Source organism: Lolium perenne, chromosome 7 (genome assembly GCF_019359855.2).
Source record: "Lolium perenne isolate Kyuss_39 chromosome 7, Kyuss_2.0, whole genome shotgun sequence".
Taxonomy (NCBI): domain Eukaryota; kingdom Viridiplantae; phylum Streptophyta; class Magnoliopsida; order Poales; family Poaceae; genus Lolium; species Lolium perenne.
The window spans coordinates 35622211-35644138 of record NC_067250.2 but is presented as its reverse complement, the minus strand read 5'-3'; positions in this window follow the sequence as shown (position 1 = coordinate 35644138).

Below are 21928 nucleotides of genomic sequence, written 5' to 3'. Positions count from 1 at the left end.
TAATTTGATAGAAATAATCAAAGGACATGAGCAAGTGATGAACTTGCCTTTCTTGACTGCAAGATTATGCAGGCAAGGTCTTCGATGCGTAATAACTCCAAATTCTGAAATAGCATCATCGTCCGGTAAGGACGATGTTTAAGAGATTGGCAAGGATGCAATAATGCATAAGAATGAGATGCAATCGCTCTAAGCGTGACCTAACCCCGATGATTTAGGATCAGTGAGTTGTAATGATTGATTCAGGGTGTGTTGCACTTTTAGAGTGATTTACAAACAAGGTTCTTATTAAGGTGTGGTTACATGGTATCATAAACAGGTGCTGCAATATATCATCACAATAATATTAATAGCACACAACTATAACATTTGGTATAATCCTAACATGTAATGAATAGTGGTTGGTTTTAGCACTACATGGCATGGTTAATTATCATATACTTCAAAAGAATAACTTTTGAAGAACATGTTCTTTAATAAAGAACAAGTATGATAATTAAGGTTGTGGAGTTCTATGGTTTACTATGGTTTCAACTAATTTTCTGGAGTAAGATTTAGATGGATCCAAACAAGGTTGGATTCATCAATACCTAAGGCTGGTAAGGCTGAGTTAAGCTTAGGCATCCCAAGCAAGTATTTATACATGGTTGCTATCAAGGTTGGTTCAGCTGGCTGGTGATTGCTAGCTAGGGTTTATAGGTTCTTATAAGCAGGGTTGATGGTGATTCTTATTTTCTTCAAAAGAATAACTTTCGAAGAACATACTTCTTAAGTAATAAGAAGTATATCAATTAGGGTTGAGGTTGTTTAGGTTTGCTATTTAATTCCCTAAGTAAAGAATGGTTGGTTTCTAAATAGGATGGTTCATAAGTATCCAACACTAGTAGGGTTTAGTGGAACAAGGATATGTAGTGCAAAATAATAGGTATGGGTACTGTTAGGGTTCATCACAATGGTGTGATGATAAATAGGAATGAATAAGGATGATGGCTTTGGTAATAGGATCTAGGGTTTACACTTGGTTGATCCTACTTGATCAACTAGGTTTAGTGATATGCATACATGGAATACTAAATTGCTAGTGATAGGGTTCTACATTTTATGTGGACATAGGTATGTCTTTTAATTGCTAATGATGGCTCTATCATTTGAAATAAAGTACCATGATCACCTGTTCTAACCTTGGTTTTAGGTTAGAAGCAAATTAGGGTTCACATGTAATAATGGAACTAGATTCTAAATGAATTTAGGGTTTAGGGTTTCCAATGAAATGATAGGGTTGTAATATCATTCCATATGGAATTAGGGTTTGCTATTTACCCTATGGTTCAATGATTAATAACTTCATGGTAAAGTTGAAGTTATTAGTAACTTGGAAATAAAAATAATATTGAAGTTGGCATTTTATTCTTTTTAAGCAATTAATAATTGGGTAATTATTAATTAGGTTTTAAATCTCTCTAATAAAGATTTAACAAATAATAATAAAGAAAATTAGATTTCATGTTTTTCTTTATTTATTTATTGGTTTTTATTTAATTTGGATAGTTTTTCCTAATTTCTGAGTTTTAATTGTATTAAGAATTAAAATAAAAAGCTTAAATAACAAGTATTAAATAATTGAATTTTTATTAAAAATAAAATTTTCATTTTATATTTTTATTGGATAGAGTTTACTTTTCTAAGAATTTTGATATATTATTTACCTTTTTCTGAGTTATAATGAATTTTATATGAATTTGCAAAGTATCAGATATTTCCTGGATTTAAATTTAAATGAAAAACCTAAATCTACCCGGACAGCTCCCACCCACCGAGACTGACTGGTGGGCCTTAGACCACGCCAGCTGCCACGCAGCTCTGACCAAGTCAAACACTCCTGTGGGGTCCCTGGACACGTCATCCCGCCGGTCAACCATCGCCGGTCGGGTCAGCGAACGACGGCGACGGCGATTTATGCCACGGGAGGAAGGTCGGGAGGTTTCATTCGACGCGTCTTGGCGTGCTGAGCATGCTGGTGGTCTCGCCAACACGAAATGGTCACCGGAGGAACTCCGGCGAACCGTGAGGCGGCGGCGCTCGCCGGCCAACTTGCTAGATGATGCTACGGGCTACTAAACGGCGTGATTTAAAGTCCTACAGATGCGTGAGGATCACCTGAAGCTGATGAACTGCTTGACGAGGCCCGGGATGGTCGGAGATGATGGCACGGTCGAGGTTTCCGGCGAACCCGAGCGGAAGGGAATTGGCTGATTTCGGCGATTGAAGTTTCCCCTTCTCGATTCTTTGATACGGGATGATCTACTCGGCGTGGCAGAGCTCCTCGTCCACTCCACGGAGTCCGGGGTGGTCCCAAACGGTGGCTTCTCGCTCAACTCCGGCGACAGAACACGGTGGTTTGCGGGACATAGAGAGGGTTAGAGAGAGATTAGAATGGCGCCTAGGGTTTCTAGGTTCACCGTCGGTTCGATGGCACCCTTTATAGCTCCCGGTGAGGTCGATTTCGACGGTGAGCACCGGCGACGTGTGGCCAGGATGCGGAGGTGGTTTGGGTTAGGGTTTCGGCGCCCGAATCTTGATGATCCTACTGGCCGCGGATTTCACGATCATGTGTTCGGGTTCTGGTATGGTGCTCGCATCCGGCTGATGCTTATCGGCGACGAGGACGTGGAGGTGGCCGACGTTGCCGTGTCGAGCATGCCAGAGAGGAGGAAGACGATGGATGTCTGCGTGTTTTTGTGGATGAATAGGTACTTGGGCCGACTTTGGGCTGATTTGGCTGGGATGGTGATGGTGTTGGGCTGTGATGGTGGGTTGCTCTTGGGCTACGGCCAGGGCTGCCACGGCCAGGTGAGTTTTTTCTTCTCTCATTTCTTTTTCTGTTTTTATTTTCTATTTTCTAATTTGAATTCTGTTTTGAATTCTCTTTTGCAGGTTTTTCTTATTTCAAGTAGATGGAAACTAATAAAAATGGTTAATAGTAATATGTTTTGGATTAGGTTTCTATATGTGTGCATTAACACATGACACATAGTTAACAGTATTGGGTTGAGGATAGAATATTTCATATATTTTGATTTTATAATCCATCTATAAAAGGTTCTAAATTATTTTCCAAAAGGGCCTTACTAATTATGTAGTGATGGTTATTGTTTCGTGTGGTATTTCTTTGTAAGAAATTATCTGCAAAGTAAAGCCAACTATTTGGTTTTTTATTTAGGATTATAGTTTTATGGGCATGATTTCATGTGCCCCAATATTTATAAATATTGGAGATTAAGGTTGGTTTGTTCCCATGGCTATTGGTATTACCTTCTTAAGTCTTGGATTTGAATGATTAGAGTAGATCTTACTCCACTCAGGAGAATTTTATTTGTTTGAGAAAATAGTTGGGTGTGCCTCAATATACATGGGTTGAAACTCAAATGTGGACTAGGTTTTATTTGTGATCACCCAAGTGATACATAAAATAGAATTAAGATATGGTTTTGGGTTTAACTTGTGATCATCAAGTAATTCACAAGTTAGTTGGAGATATGGTTATAAGTTCTATATGTGATTTAACACCATATTACTTTATCTATAGTTGCTCTTCCTCACCACACATAGGATGGTTCAATCCAAGATCCTTTGGATTGATATAAGGCTGGACTAGACAAAGGTTTGTTACTATTCAGTTGTCTCCCTAATTATCATATGGGAAATGGTTTAGGTTTTCTAATAGTTCCCCTATGATTTTATGTGTTGGATAATATCTACTTATACTATTAGGATTTAACTTATCCTCACATACCTCAAGAACATGATCATGGTTTAGGCATGATCAACTTGTCTTTATTATTTCTACCTCAAGTTTTTAGGGTTTATGATCATTACCCAACTTGTAATGATCAAAGGTTTGGCTTCCTTAAGTATCTCTTATGGACTAGTTTCTCACTTCCAAGATCAAGTGTTATCTTGAGTAGCAAGGGTATAGTACTTCTCTTATAATTCCTTAGGTGGACATGGTCATGGTTATCTCATTAGATTTATATCCCAGGAGAATGCATGAGGTAATTACTTATGATTCTTCTCAGGGAATGATGATTTAATCATCAGGATATATGGATAATTCTCTCCCTTCAATTCAAGTGTTGCCTCATCTATCTTGAGTATAACACCAAAGCTTGAGCTCTATTATAAAGGAATGGTTATTCTAGGGTTTATGGTGTACTCACAATATCTCAATAGGTATTAAGTCTAAATCTCCACTTGGCTATCTTGATTATCTCACCACTCCAAGATGAAATGGTTTACCTAATACTTTAGTTCAAAGTTTATCCTTGATTCTTAAATAGGTAAAGCTAGAATTAGTATGATTGGTCTCTCTCTTATTTGGGAAGGACTTTAATACTAACCTAAGGTTAGGCTTCCTAGAGGTTGATGTGATCATCAATGTCTATGTTAAATATAAATGATTTATCTCTCTAGAAATTGTCTTGGATAATATCCTAGGGTTTCTCTTAGAGATGATGATTTGAATACTTGGATGTATATCCAAGGTTTAGCTCAAGATTTGTTATTGCTTCTCTAATAATTATAATAGAACTCTCACCTCTCTAGGTTTGATGTGTAATAACTTGGAATGGAGAAGAATATCTATTTCTGGAGTGGATCTTCTTGTTATAACTCCAATGTTGAAGTGGAGTGAATACCCTGAGGTTTCATGGTAGGATTATGGATTAGTTTTAAGACAGGGAGAAGATAGTCAAGAATGGTTTTTCCATTTTATTGTTACTTGATTTCTAATTAAATGGATGTTCATATGTTATGGCAAGGATTACCATATTATAATCTTTTATAAGATCAAGCAATTGATCATTGAGTAAAATGTTGTTATGTTGATTATTAGTTCCATTTGATCTAACCCCTTAGATCAAATCATCTCTACCCAAAACTAAGTTTTCACAAAGTCACATTGAGGTTTATAGCGCTTGACTTGATGAGCTACTTCAATTTCACCAAGGTCAAGTGAAACTTCAGTTACTGTGACTGTTTTACTTTAAAGCGCGAAAATTCCCCAGATTTTCTATGCATGAATGCAATGCACACATCTGTTTCCTCTATTTTTGTAACCCCATTACCTGGGATATTACACGAACCTCCTGATTGGAACTTACCTTTTGAAATTATGTGTGATGCAAGTGATTTTGCTGTAGGCGCTGTTCTTGGACAGCGAGTAAATAAAAAATTGAATGTTATTCATTATGCTAGTAAAACCCTTGATGCTGCTCAAAGAAATTATGCTACTACTGAAAAAGAATTGTTAGCTGTAGTCTTTGCTTATGATAAGTTTAGATCTTATATTGTTGATTCAAAAGTTACTATACATACTGATCATGCTGCAATCAGATACCTTATGCAAAAGAAAGATGCTAAGCCAAGGCTTATTAGATGGGTACTTCTGTTGCAAGAATTTGATTTACATATTGTAGATAGGAAAGGTGCTGATAATCCTGTTGCTGATAATCTATCTAGATTGGAAAATATTTCTTATGATCCTGTTCCTGTTAATGATAGTTTTCCAAATGAACAATTGGCTGTAATGAGCTCGCGAGCCTTGGTATGCTGATTATGCTAACTTTATTGTTTCCAAGTACTTGCCTCCAACCTTTTCAGCTCAGCAAAGGAGGAAATTCTTTTATGACTTGAGGCATTATTTCTGGGATGACCCACACTTATATAAAGAAGGAGTGGATGGTATTCTGCGAAGATGTGTTCCCGAATATGAACAGCAAGAGATATTGAGTAAATGTCATGGTAGTGCTTATGGAGGACATCACGCCGGAGATAGAACCGCGCAAAAGGTTCTACAATCAGGTTTTTATTGGCCAACTCTCTTCAAAGATGCAAGGAAGTTTATTTTATCTTGTGATGAATGTCAAAGGGTTGGTAATATCTCTAGACGCAATGAAATGCCTATGAATTATACTCTTGTTATTGAACCGTTCGATTGTTGGGGATTTGACTTCATGGGACCTTTTCCCTCTTCAGAAGGTAACACTCATATACTTGTTGCTGTTGATTATGTTACTAAATGGGTGGAAGCCATACCTACAAAAAGTGCTGATGGTGAGACCTCTTTAAGAATGCTTTTAGATATTATTTTTCCTAGATTTGGAGTTCCTAGATATATTATGACTGATGGAGGTTCTCATTTTATTCATGGTGGTTTTAGAAAAACTCTTGCTAAATATGGTATTAATCATAGAATTGCTTCCGCTTATCATCCTCAAACTAGTGGGCAAGTAGAACTATAAAATAGAGAAATTAAATCTATCTTGCAAAAGACTGTTAATAAAACTAGAAAGAATTGGGCTAGTAAATTGAAGGAAGCACTATGGGCTTATAGAACTGCTTATAAAAATCCCATGGGAATGTCAGCTTATAAAATGGTTTATGGAAAACCTTTTCATTTACCTTTAGAACTAGAGCACAAAGCTTATTGGGCTGTTAGAGAATTAAATAAAGATCCTAAACTAGCTGGTAATAAGAGGTTGCTGCAATTGAGTTCTCTAGATGAATGGAGAAGTGAAGCTTATGAAAATGCTAAACTCTTTAAAGAGAAAGTTAAAAAATGGCATGATAGAAGGATTATCAAAAGAGAATTTAATATTGGGGATAAATTCCTATTGTATCGGTCTCGTCTCAGATTCTTTGCAGGGAAATTACTCTCGAAATGGGAAGGACCATATGTTGTTGAGGAGGTGTATCGTTCAGGAGCAATTAAAATTAGCTCTCTCCAAGGCAATGCCACGCAAGTGGTGAATGGACAAAGACTCAAGCATCATATCTCAGGTGATTCTTACAATGTAGATGTTGATGTTATTCGAGTGGAAACACCGGAGGCCTTCATCAAAGGTCAAATTGACAGTCCGCTAGAACTCGACTTTGAATAGGTAACAGTACTGGTAATAAAAAGTTCGCAATTTACTTTCCGAACAATGTTTTTGGTATTTTTGGAAAATATGAAAAATTACGAGATCGAAACGGAGTGGAGGAGACGAACGAGGGCGTGCCCTCATAGGCCGGCGCGGGCCCCAGCCAGGCCGCGCCGCCCTATGAGCTGGCTGCCTCGTCGCCTCTTTCCGACTCTGGTTCGACCTGGTACTTTCCTTATGACATACAAATTCCTGCTATATAATCCCCCGGACCCCTGGAGGTCCGTATATCGTTTTCTCGACGTGTTTTGTTTCGAGCTGTTTCTGCCAGGATTTGTTTTCAATCTAGGAGCACCATGGCCTCCAACAACAAGGGCAAGGGGCTTTCGGAGGAAGAAGTGAAAAGGGTGTCATCAAAACAAGAGCAACAAGCCGTTGGGAGTAAGCAAATCTTGGTGGGATCTGTTGACACTCGACGTTCTTTTTCTCATAACTTGCAGGGACCCTTACCACCTGCTCTTAGCCTCGACTCTTTTCCCGTGTTGGAAGAAGCTCTACGGACTACCGATGAGTTTTGTGATCAATACCGGGCTCTAAGAAGAGAAGTGGAGATACTCCAGGAGGAGAATTACCGTCTCCGTAGAATGCTGGAATATTACTCGATTCCCATCACGAGGTCACCACCGCCAACTTCAGATAACAATGAATCTCTTCGAGTCTTAGTGCAGAATTGCCAAACTGAGAAACTGAAGCTGAAGGAGATCTGTAAGAAGCGCGGGAGGAATTCATCACCACCATCGCCGAAGGAGTAATTCATCATCGGTATTCGCATCCCCTTGGTTTGTTCCAAGCTTGGGGGAGTGCCGCGGTATCACATCATCACTACCTTTTACTTTTTACTACCAAGTAGTGTCATATCATGAGTAGGAAAGTTATCATATAAGATGGGTTGCAGTGTGGAAGTATCTCTCCTTTAGTTGGTTGTCTATGTATCCCTTGGTGTGAGTTATCGTTATGGAATATTAATGAGAAGTCTTATCATTTACATATTGCACATCTTATTTTAGTTTGCAATCCTTATTATATGATTGATCTTGTTATTAGTATTGGTATCACTTTGGGAGCATTGAATAAATCTATTTGGTTTTGGCAAACTTAGCATTGGTCAATAGCAACAACACTTTGAGGTTTAAGTAGAAAAGAGAAATACATGTAGTTGTTTCATTATCTTTCTTTCTTGTTAGCTCATAGCTTATTATTCTGAAGTTAAAACTGTTTGTGCTTGCAAGGAAGATGCATGATTGTTTCTATCACATGTATATTTGTTTGTTTCCCTCGACTCTTATGCTTGCTAATTAACCTTGCTAGCCAAAGACCTGTACTGAGAGGAAATACTTCTCGTGCATCCAAACCTTAACCCAAACCTATGTCATTTGTGTCCACCATAACTACCTACTACATGGTATTTCCGGCCATTCCAAGTAAATACTTCGTGTGCTACCTTTAAATAATTCAAAATTTACTATCTCTTATTTGTGTCAATGTTTTATAGCTCATGAGGAAGTATGTGGTGTTTTATCTTTCAATCTTGTTGGGCAACTTTCACCAATGGACTAGTGGCTTCATCCACTTATCCAATAACTTTGCAAAAAGAGCTGGCAATGGGATTCCCAGTCCCAAATTAATTAACCTAAATAGACACTCCTCCATGGTATGTGATTGATGGATGGCACCCGAAGGATTCGGTTAGCCATGGCTTGTGTAAGCAAAGGTTGGGGGGAGTGTCATCATAATAAAACTAAAATAAAAAGGCATTCCTTCATGGTATGAGATTGTTGGCAGGCACCCGAGGATTCGGTTAGCCATGGTTTGTGAAACAAAGGTTGGAAGGAGTGCCACACAAAAATAAAATGGGAGCCGCTCTTTGAAGGTTTGTCTGGCAAGGGGGTTAGAGTACCCGCTACCAGTCGTTGACAACAACAAACACCTCTCAAAATGTTACTTTCATTCTCCTTATATGATTTCAAAACTGAAAAAGCTCTAGCACATGATTTAATCCCTGCTTCCCTCCGCGAAGGGCCTGTCTTTTACTTTATGATGAGTCAGTAAACCTATTTCCCTCCATCTTAAGCAAGCATTTGAGTTGTTGTGATCAAACCATTATATTGTGATTTACCTCATCATGTCTTTTACTCTTCCTTGTTTAGTACAAGTTTTATCTGAATGAATATAGCTTTGAAAGTTATCAATGATCATGAGGAGATTATTAAGATTGAGTATGCAAGTTGTGCCATATAAACTTTAACATAAGAGCGCTGCTCGATAGATAAGTATAACCTGTTAACTGTTCTTTGACCAAGAACGAAGTTTGCCATCACCAACTATGATTTCTTATGCACCTTTATTTGTGATTACCTTATACTTGTTTCAAGTTGAATTATATGAGGAAGTTGTTTACTAGAATGTCTTGTGTGAATGAATATGATGCTTCTTGTCCGTATTTTATTTATCGACTCTTCACTCCATAAACATGTGGTCATGTTTACCGAGTTCAGTTTCGCTTGGGGACAAGCGAAGTCTAAGCTTGGGGAGAGTTGATATGTCCAATTTGCATCACTATTTTATATCATAATTTGCTGTTATTCATTGATATATTTCATATTTGGGGATAATACTTATGTCATTTCATCTATTTTGCATGATTCATGATTATTGGAGGATCGCGCACCGGAGTCAGGATTCTGCTGGAAAAAGCGCCGTCAGAATGCAATATTTCGGAAGATCAACAGTCGACGGAAATTATATGGAAAATCCTATTTTTCCAGAAGACGAAGGGAGCCAGAAGGGGGAGCCGAGGGGACCCGAGGTGGGCCCACCTCATAGGCTGGCGTGGCCCAAGGCCTGGCCGCGCCGCCCTGTGAGGAGGGGCCCCACAGCCCCCTCTCGCCTCCTTTTCTTCGCGAACGTCTTCATCCCGAAAACCTAAGCTTCAGGGGATAGGTCGCGAAGAGTCATAGCCGCCTCTGCGAGGCGGAGAACACCAGAGAGAAAAGAGCTCTCCGGCAGGCTGAGATCCGCCGGGGAAATTCCCTCCCGGAGGGGGAAATCGACGCCATCGTCACCGTCATCGAGCTGGACATCATCTCCATCACCATCACCATCATCTCCATCATCATCACCGCCGTCTCCACCGCTGCACATCGTCACCGCTGTAACAATTTGGGTTTGATCTTGATTGTTTGATAGGGGAAACTCTCCCGGTGTTGATTTCTACTTGTTATTGATGCTATTGAGTGAAACCGTTGAACCAAGGTTTATGTTCAGATTGTTATTCATCATCATATCACCTCTGATCATGCTCCATATGATGTCTCGTGAGTAGTTCGTTTAGTTCTTGAGGACATTGGTGAAGTCTAAATGTTAGTAGTGAAGTATGGTTGAGTAATATTCAATGTTATGATATTTAAGTTGTGGTGTTATTCTTCTAGTGGTGTCATGTGAACGTCGACTACACGATACTTCACCTTTATGGGCCTAGGGGAATGCATCTTGTACTCGTTTGCCAATTGCGGGGTTGCCGGAGTGACAGAAACCTAAACCCCCATTGGTATATCGATGCAGGAGGGATAGCAGGATCTCAGAGTTTAAGGATGTGGTTAGATTTATCGTAATTACTTTCTTGTAGTTGCGGATGCTTGCAAGGGGTATAATCACAAGTATGTATTAGTCCTAGGAAGGGCGGTACATTAGCATAGGTTCACCCACACAACACTTATCAAAACAATGAAGATTAATTAGCCGTATGTAGCGAAAGCACTAGACTAAAATCCCGTGTGTCCTGAGAACGTTTGGTCATTATAAGTAAACAAACCGGCTTGTCCTTTGTGCTAAAAAGGTTTGGGCCACTCGCTGCAATTGTTACTCTCGCACTTTACTTACTCGTACTTTATTCATCTGCTACATCAAAACCCCCTGAATACTTGTCTGTGAGTATTTACAGTGAATCCTTCATCGAAACTGCTTGTCAACACCTTCTGCTCCTCGTTGGGATCGACATTCTTACTTATCGAAGATACTACGATACACCCCCTATACTTGTGGGTCATCAGGCTCTGACTTCCGACTTCCGCGACACTCTTGAACCGTGGCTCTTGCTGGCCGCGGAGACCGACCTCCGTATCCTTGCCAATGAGCTTAGCTCTGTGGTTCTGCGTTGTGATTCCTCGGATAGCCGTTGTGACTGCCTCACTAATAAAGAACTCTCGAACAAAAGTGTCTATACCAATTCTGTTAGGTACCTGCAGATTGTCGAGGTTGCAGAAAAGGTCCGGAGGGGTGGTGCCCCACTAAAGTGCAAATTTTTTGTCTGGCTCTCCTAGATGAAGCGTCTCCCACCAACCAACATCAGTTCCGACATCGCATGTTTACTACTGTTGCCTGCCTATCCTCCTCCCAAGATGAAGATACGGATCACATGCTGCTACTCTGTCCCCATGCCCGGGAAGTCTGGAGCTCCTTCTTCCCAGAATATAACACTAGGGGACCCTCCCGTCTTGCTGATCTCTGGTAACCGCGATGCGGAAACTTCGAGGAAACAACAATCGTCACTGCCATCGCCTGGAATATCTGGAAAAGAAGAAATGCCAGGACTTTCGCCGGTGTTTTTGAAGAAACCACTCTGGTCTCTCGTAGGTGCATCGAGGACATTAGGCTTTGGGCACACTGTTGTACCAGCCCTTCTCGCTCCTCCTCTCTTAATAATTGGTGTAACGGGTTCGACCCGCCTTGAACCCCCCCTCTACCCACGTCCCTCCCTCTCCCTCTAAAAACTTTGTAATGATCCCCTGTACGTTTGCTGTTATTTGATTGTTCAGGCTGGCGTAAGCCCGCCGTAGCCCCGGTAAAAAAATACAAATTATGTGTTTGGTCTCCAAGCAGACTCAGACGAAGGCATAAAGCATACGGAAGTTATTTCCAAGCCGTTAGAAAAAGTTCACAAACCGTCCGTTTAAAAGTAAGGGTCAGCGTAGGCCTTCATCATATACGACTATGACTAACCTTATCGTGTGTGAAAATTTTGCGATGAGTTTTTAATCTTGCCCGTGTCTTCTTCTCTGCGGCACTTAAACGGTACAATATGTTTCGGTCGAGACTTGACCTCTATGCCTTCCTCTGGCGCGCCACGCGGCATCGACGAGTCGGCTTCCTAGGCCAACAAGACCACTTGCCTCTCGTGCGTCACGCAGTACCCACACAGTTAGCACCAACAAGACCACTTGCCTCTCGTGCGTCGCGCACTACCCACAGGCCCATCATCGTCGTTTAGAGCCAGGCCCCTCTGGTGGCAGGACAGGCCACTCAGGTGGCGGAGGAGGCACCTCACATGGCGGAGCAGGCGCCTCCGGTGGCCAGAGCAGCCTGTCCAACTGACTAACAACCAAGATAACGAAGAAGGAGAAATGAATTCAGAGTACATGGAAGAGCGCAGAGTAGAGCGGCAATGTTGTGGCTGCCTAATACGTGCGCAACAAAATATCGCAAACGGATTGTTCAAAGAGAATCGTATGCGGAGGAAGTTATCGCAAACGATGTCATCTATACTTTGCAAACGGTTTTTGTCTGCAAACCTATTTGCAAATATTTTGGTCGTGAAATGTTCCCGCAAGTTCACCGATTTCGTTCAAAATCCGAAATCAACATATTCACGTCGGTTACCTCCTCACCTATTTATGTGGGCATTACCCTTCGGGTACTCGACATTGCCCTACCTTGTCTGGCCCAATAGGGTCCCATTTAGAGCATCGTATCCCAAAGAGTTCCAAGACGTCGATGGCATGGTGATCGGATGGAAAGTGGAGAATTCTTGAAGCACAAGACAAGGAGACGTTCAAATATGGAAGGAGTAGATAGATTACCTTTGTACTTTAACCGAATCCGGGAAGGATTCTCAGGATCTAGCCTCCTATATAAATCATAGGAGAGGGATGCCAGATCTCTCTTAATCTTTATGAATATACACCAAACCCTAGCCACCTTGCCTCTCGGCGAGAATACCTCCACGCAGTCTGTCGGCTGCCCCATTGTTATCAATTCCAGCAATAATTGAGATCAGGCATATATGACGTACGGGTATTACCTCTACGAGGGTCCCGAACCTAGGTAAAACTTGCCTCTGCCTTGTCTAGTATCAGACATTTAGTGCTAACATGCAGGCTTCCACTAACCCTAAGCCCCTCATGGTGGGCATTGCCGAGGAGCCACCTCGTCAATTGGCGCCGTATGTGGGGGAACCTGCTTGTTCAAAGCGCAACCTCGGCTATTCCGATCGCGTCGGCTCCATCCGCGTTAGCTTCGTCTTCGTCGGCTCGATCTTTGTCAGCCCTGGAAGATTCGATCTGCTTCGGATCCTTCGAGTTCACGCCGCACCCCTTCTCGTCGTGCTCGACCTTTTTAGGTCTGTGTGGTGGGACGGATATGACGATTGGGAGCATCCACCTCAACATCAGCTATGGGGGCGTTCTTTGTCATCCTTACCCGATCCCCTTGGGTCATGCAGCTGATGCGGCTCCATCGGCCGCTGGGTCCGTTGCTTCATTGCCAAACACAGACGATCTATCGGGTGCAACCTCATCGACCACACCTGGGACACCGATCATGTTGCCCTCATCATCACCATCGCGCGGCAACGTCATCGACTGGGGCCACGTCTCCTTCCACGATGTCCATCGGGTCTGACGACTCAGGGTCTACGAATCTGACGTCGTATTACCGCCTCGGCTGCGACACCATGCACGAGTTGGGATCTGAAGCCCTCCCTTTCATGTGTGGAACCAAGTACTTCTCTGACGAGGAAAGAAATGGCAACACCGGCAGCATCACTCGTGTGCCATCTTCGCATCTAGCGCGCTACCAGATCTCCGGCATCGACCCGATGACCGGAGCCAAAATTCCTCTAGGTCGCAACGCTGGGCACAACGCCGAAGCTAGCGGTAGCAACGCTGGCACCATTGTAACAGTCACTCAGGAGGAGTAGAACGCAGTGCAGGACATTGTGGTCAATAACACTTGCCTCCGTCTTGGCGTATCGCAAGGAAACCTCAACGCCTACCACTCCATCCTCGAGAGGAATCGTGTTCGGTTGGCTAAGGAGCAAGCAGAACTTGACCGGTGTTGGCGGGCGGCCGACCTTTCGAGCGAGCGTCGGGCAGACCTTTCCTCTCTTGGAAGCATCGACTCCAAAAGTATCGAACGCGCATCCCGCGTGTCTCAGAGAGGGATGCAACCGATATCACATCGAACCTCTCCAAACTCCTTCATGACGATGGATACCGCGGGCATCATCAGGTCCAAAATAGCGGAAGGAGCAGCCGCGCACCTCGCGGCATATCTGGTTAACAATCCTCTATCACCCAAGGATCCAAGGGTACCGCTTCATCGGGTCGCCCTGGAAAGCATCAGGATCCTGGGCGAGTCTATCACACCTAGGGAAGATAAATCGCCTGCTCGGCATTCTCCTGCGCGAGCCAACAAATCGTCGCGCTGGCAGTGGTTCCCACCGGTGATCTTCACGTTCACCCGACTGATGTCCACGTCATGATAGCGGTTCCCGACTACGGTTACCCGTCAAGGACACCGGAGACGACATCACGCAGAACAGGGTGGACAAGGCCCGCCGCCGACGCGCCAAACGCGTCGGCTTCGAAGATGATGAATTCGGAGAATCTCCGGAATATGACGGCGAGCTTCGTGGTGCCGAATGCCTAAGCTACAAGATTCGGGAGTCGATGCCACCACGGAGGTTCAAACCAGCACCATACGATGCAGACAAGTACGACGGCCAGCAGGAGCCGAGAGCATGGATAGAACATTACCTGCAAACTGTAATATTGCATAAGGGGAACTAGGTTGCAGCCATGTAGTGCCAGCAGCTGTACCTCAAGGACTCGGTACGAGCGTGGCTAAGAGGACTCCCACGCGGGTCCGTCAAGTCCTAGGACGGCCTCGTCGACGCCTTCGTCAAGAACTTCTAGGCCATGTATAATAGACCCATGGGAATCGAAGAATTGCGCCAGTGCAGCCAGAAGAAAAAGGAATCGATGGCTCATATATCGGGCAGCCGAAGATGTCTCCATCGATAGGGCAATCGACGCCTTCAGTGACGACATCCGACGGGATTCCTACGTCGAGGAGCTTGGTCGCCTGAAGCTGAAAACCATCAACACACTAATGGAAATCGCCAACAGTTGGCTTATGGCGAAGATCATGTGCGAAAGCCTCAACTGTGTAGTGACAACGACGAAGACGATCGGAGACACCCGAATGACTCGGGTAACTGACGAGATCGTGGCAACTAATGCCGCATGAAGAGGAGAGACCGCGGCTACGACGCAGCCGACGATACCAACATGGTCGTAGCTGGTTACACTGACCGACGTGACGACCGACACAGCGACCGACGTGATGACCGTCGGGATAATCAAAGAGACGATAATCACAGTGGATCTAGAGGTAGCCGCGGCAATTGGCAGCTGTGTCCCGCTCGAGTGGCCTATTTGCCGGCTGCGGACCAGTTGAATGCTCCCTGTTACATGCACTCCTATATCGACTTGAAGGATGGCGTCAAGAAGTCGACTCACCTGCTCAAGGAATGTCGAAAGTTCCTCGACCTTCAAAAGTTCTACGAGGCGATGAAGCCATGCGCTAACGTGCAGGCGTCCCCGATGGCACTTGGTGCACCCGTAGCAAATCGTCCACCCGCGCCGCAGCTCCAGATCCAGCAAGTTCAACAACGCGCTCCACCCGAACCTTTCCCGTAGCCGCGGGTGCAGATGAACATGACCGACTGTTCCAAAAGGTAGCTAAAGAAATTCATGTGAGAGGTGAACCTTTATGAAGTCACAATGGCAAACATCCCAGAGTACATTGACTGGTCCGAGCAGAGCATACCAATAGAGGTGATCATCCGCCGGCAATTCCTCAACCAGGCCATGCCGCGTTGGTGGTTGAAGCGCATATTGGCGAGTTCAACTGAGCAAGGTCTTCATGGATGGTGGGAGCGACCTCAACCTCCTATTCTCAAGAACGTTGAAGGTGATGGGCATCATGCCCGAAATGCTAAAGAAATCCGATACGGCCTTCCACGGCATTATCCCGACCATGCCCGCATACCCTCTCGGCAAGATCTCCCTAGACGTTGTCTTTGGCAAACCCGATAATTTCAGGAAGGAAAGGCTCGAGTTCGAGGTGGTGAATTGGGAGTCGCGGTACCAAGCCATCCTCAGGAGGCCAGCATATGCCAAATTTATGGTCGTACCTCACTACGCGTACCTGAAGCTCAAGATACCGGGAAATAACGGCACATCGTTAACCGTCCACGGAAGCTTCTTGCGATCTGACAACTGCGACAAGGACTTCCCAAAGATCGCCTACAAATTCAAGGTCAAGCAGGAGCTCAACGCGCTGCAAGTGGAGGTCGACCACACGCTACCCCCCAGCCGACAATCGGGCGACCAAATCCGACGAATGTGATGTCAACACAAACTCGAAGAAGTTTCAAGTGCATCACATCGACCCAAAGAAAATGGTCAACACGTCACTGACCTCGCCCTCGCGTAGGAAAGCGTGCTCATCGAGTTCCTCCGTGAGCGCTGGAAAATATTTGCATGGGAACCATCCAACATGCCAGGTATTCCCAGGGAACTCGTTGAGCACACCCCACTACTAGGAAAAGGCCTATATATGGAAATAGCACTGCCACCGCACCAGCAAATACATGCGCCGTTGGCAAATAGTGCCGGTCCACCGATGTGTCGTCGCGCCGGCGATGAAGTCCTACTGCCGGCGCACCAACTAGAAAGATGCGCTGGCGATAAATCCTGGCCGTGGCTCGACCGATCCGGGCCAGGCCCAGAAATTACGGCCGGCGCACCAGGCCAGGGGCAAGCCGGCGGTAATTCGTTATTGCCGGCGCAGTCCTGGCCTGGTGCGCCGGCAATAATTTTTGGGCCTGGCCCGCAACAAATACTGACGGGTAGCCAAAATACTGCCGGCGCACCCACACCTTGTTGCGCCGGCAGTAACCTGGGCAGTTATTTCTGCCAACAACCACTCACCTCACTACCACTCCTCCACTCCTCCCACACAACCCGACCCTTCTCCCAACCCAGCTAGTTTTTGCCCCCTTCTACCCCAAATTTAGCCAATTTGATAAAAGAAATTAATATTTTTTTAGCAAATCTTCCCTTCCTAAATGCATCTCCACATCCCTATGTAGATCTAGATCTCTCTATCCAGCATTGATCGCTCAATCTAGATCTAGATCTAGAAAATCGGAATCCATACATTATGGTTTGCGTGACGTCTCGATCTCGTCTACTAATATATCAACCAAATAGGTGATTAATGAACAAATTGAGGAATGAAATCATTGTATATTGGAAATTTGAAGCAAAGCTTGCGTGTGTGCCATATATGTTGTGTTTGTGCTTGTGTCGGTGATCGAGCGATTTGATGAGATGAAAATGAGTTGCCAATGTTGCGCCGAAATGTTGATTTGTTAAGTTTCCGTTTCGGCACATTTCTGGCTCCTAGGTCCTACTGTGTAGGAAGGTCATGCCGAAATTTTCCGGGAAAACTACCGACGGATGCATGGTTCTAATCAATTATATATCTTGTCGTGCAGGCGATAATGGTCATCAAGATGAGGGAATGCGTCGTGATGAGATATCTCAAACACGCGATCGCCGACATGTACGAAAATAACCTCACAGAGGTATTATATCTGTGTCGAAAATGCAAACTAGGGAAATGGTTTGACCCCTATTCAGGCAAAGTGTAGGGACACCTGCTCAGTAATGGTTTCATGCATGGACACACTCAATGGATGAGTGATGATGATGATGGCGTGGAGGTCAATGGGGAGACGACAACAGGTGGTAATGGCCGGCAAGAAGGAGGGCATCACGATGTTGATTATGATGAAGAGTTTGTTGCACAGGACGATGCAGATCAGTATCATGATGAATAAAATGTTGAAGACGCGGACAATAACATTGACGATGACGAAGAGGTGCCGCTAGCTTCAGTCGTGCGGGACCCGCATCTTCAAGATCTGCTTCTCGAAAAGACAAAAGGCGCCAGGAGGAAATCAAAGCGTGAGCAACTAGAGACAGACTCGAATACTCCGTTGTAAGACTCAGGTCGCAGGTTGGAGGAGTCCCGCTTGAGAGTAACATTCGATGTGCTGCAGATGAAGGCGAAACACGGATGGACGGACACAAGCGTTGACGACATTCTGGAATACTTGAAAAATCTCCTTCCTGCTGGGAACACGTGTCCTGGTAGTCTAGCCTAGGCCAAGAGAATCACGTGCCCTCTCGATTTACCCCATGAAAAATATCACGCCTGCATCAACGACTGTATCATTTATCGCAAGGAGCACGTGGACAAGACCAAATGTCCATTGTGTGACGATGATCGATACAAGAAAGGGAAGAAGAAAGCTCCTCAGAAATTTGTGTGGTACTTCCCGCTCGCCCCATGGCTGCAACAGTTTTTCGCGGACCGCAAGGAAGCAAAGCTCATGCGCTGGCACGCTGAAAGAAAGGCGGCAGTGCTGAATGATGTAGAGCGGATTGAACACCCAGTGCCGACACACCCTTCGGATGCAAGCCAGTGGAAAGTATTAGACATTGAATTCGAAAGTTCGGGGTAGATCCCAGAAACATCAGGTTGGGTGCGAGCACGGACGGATTTAATCTGTTCGGAAACCAGAGCAGCACACATAGCACATGGCCCATGTTTGTATGGATCTACAACCTCCCCGTGGCCATGCATGAAGAGGAAGTACATACAGATGAGTATGCTAATTCAAGGGCCAACGCAGCCAAGAAACGATATCAACATGTATCTCGAACTATTAAAGGATGAGCTTAAAACGTTGTGGGCGGAGGAAGGGGTAGATACATGGGACGCCGTTGTGGAAGAATATTTTCCTTTGAGAGCCGCGTTGATCACGACGGTGCAGAACTACCTCGGATACGGTTATATTGCATGTCAGGTGTGCCATGGACATAAGACATGTGTCAGGTGCATGTAAGAGATGGTGTTTTTGCAGTTTGGTAAGGATCCCGGCTCTTCGAAAACCGTTTACACGGAGCATCGAAGGTGGCTACACAAGACTGGCCCGTTTAGAAAGCGTGGAGATCTGTTTGATGGTACAGATGAGCCCCGAGGACATCCACGTAAGAAGAGCGGCGAAGAGATCGATACATTACTAAAAGTTTGGAAGGAGAGAAGAATCACTTACCTTCCCGAAAAGCTAATTTTATTTTAAATATTTTAGCGACTGTTTTAGCTCACAATTTATCAACACTCTTCCTCGTTATTTGTCAACAGTAAATGTGAACAATATTTTGATGAATTTTTTAGGTCACAGTTTATCAACGTTATTTATCGACGGTAGATGTGAAAAATTATCAACCCGGAAAGCTAATTTATTTTGAATACTTTGGCACTTTTTTTGCTCACAATTTAAAAACATCCGACTCTCTATTTATCAATGGTAAAAGTGGAGCTTACATTCCCGAAAAGTTAATTTTATTTTAATATTTTTGCGACTGTTTTAGCTCACAATTTATCAACACTTTTCCTCGTTATTTGTCAATAGTAAATGTGAACAATTACCTACCCAAAAAGTTAATTTTATTTTCAATATTTTGACAACTTTTTTAGTTCACAATTTATCAACCTTGTGCCGTGTTATTTATCGATGGTAAATGTGAAAAATTATCGACCCGAAAAGCTAACTTATTTTGAATATTTTTGCACTTCTTTAGCTCACAATTTATCAACCCTCCGCCTCGGTATTTATCTACGGTAAATGTGAACAATTACCTACCCGAAAAAATAATTTTATTTTGAATATTTTTACAAATTTTTTAGCTCACAATTTATCAACCATGTCCCTCGTTATTTATCAACAGTAATTGCGAACAATTACCTACCCAAAAAAATAATTTTATTTTAAATATTTTGAAAATTTTTTTAGCTCACAATTTATCAACCATGTACCACGTTATTTATCAACGGTAAATGTGAAAAATTGTCGACCCAATATTTTATTAATTTAGAATATTTGACTAATTTTTAGCTCACAATTTATCAACCATCTGTCGCCTTTATTTATCAACGGTAAATGTGAAAACTTACCATGTCGAAAATTTTGATTTCACTTAGAATATTTTGGTGATATTTTTACCTCACAAAATTATCAATCATCTGTCCGTTATTTATCAATGGTAAAATATATAAAAAAATTACCGACCCAAAAATCTAATTCAATTAAAAGTGATATTAATTTATGTTGCAAGTGTATTATTTGAGTTGTAAGTGGTAGTTCATTTGATTTGCAAGTGTTTTTTCCACCCGTTATTTTTCCCTCTTAAAAACCACTACCCGAAAAAGAGAATTAAAAAATTAATTCAAATAACATGATTTTTATACAAAAGTAACAACAAAAAAACTAAAAAGATAAAAAAATTAAACAGAATTGGAAAAAGGAATTACAGTACTACGTTACTGTACTGGCTAGTGCTACAGTAGCACTTTACAGTACTGGTACAACAGTACCAGCACTTCGTGGGCCCCAAGGCCTAACCCTAATAACCCAGCCAGATGGACAAGCAAAACATCAGCGATCAATCAGTTTGCCTCATCCAGGTGTTAAACGCTCCCGTTCCTCTTTTCCCCTAACATTGTATTTGCTCATTAGCTATTTCCTCTCTTCTTAATTTCACTGTCATCGGCACCTAAACCCCCTATTTTTACAGCTCACAAAAAACTTCATACCACTGCGATGGCATCGGTCCTGAATGTGGCCAACTCCTCCCCCAAGATCATTGTGTCGCTCCTCTTCTTCCTAGCCTGGCCCTCCCGGTGGAGCACCGCCGTCGACGAGACCACCACCTTCCTCCTTGTTGTCCTTTTGATGTCCTACGTTGCCGGCGTCATCATCTTGCACTTTGCGAATGCCGTCCTTGCCCACGTCCACCTCGTCGTCGTGGCGCCGGCTCTGTCCTCGGCCACGGCCATGTCTCTCGCGGATCTAGGCTGGTTCATCATCCTCGTCTTCACACTCGTGTCCACGTGGCTACTCGTCATCGCCCGTGTGGTTGGCCTTCTTCGTCATTCTCATCGCTGGAAAAAAAATAGCGACTGATGCGAGTACTATACCGTAATAAACAAATAAATTTGGGTAGAAGTAGTTTGTTAGGCAAAATACCATGTGGCGCAATGGATGGATGTCTCTAAATCCTGGGCTCCAGCCGGCGTCTCCCCTGCGTGTGGACTGCGACTGCACATGGCCTTGTAACGATATTCTGTTGGAACTAATCTTGTTATTACGCTGAGTTTAGACCTTTAGATCTTGTTTATTTGTTGAGTTTAGAACAAGAGAAAAGAGGCACGAAGGTGCGGTGCCAGAAAAAAGGGAGAAATAAGTAATAGCAAGATTTGAGAGGTGATTGTTGGAATAAATCTTGTTATTAGTACTAAGTTTAGAGTTTCTCATAGTGTGTGTCCTTGAGAGAGTGTTGAGAGGTAGGAGAAGAAGAGGGGCTGCAAGGTGCAGCTCTTTCAATTGGTATCAGAGCCTCGTGCGATTGAGGTCGGAGTTTCATCGCTGTCAAGTTGCGCCACGACGATGGAGGGAGTTGTGTTGCCCGGTAAGTTGCGCCACCGGCAGCAAGGAGGTGATGACCAAGGTGCGGAGGCCATTGCCATGAAGAGTTCATCGTCCATGTCCGAGTCATCGAGAAGGTGCATCATCGGCGGCAACATGGAGGCGAGTCACCGGCGAGTTGCGTTACCGGTGGACAACATGGAGGAAAGTCACCGGCGAGGTGCGGCACCGGTGGTGAACAAGAAGGTGACAGAATTTTCCCAAGGATCAACACACACATATACACATTGGAGAACAACACACAGAGACTTTTTCTGGCACCGCACCT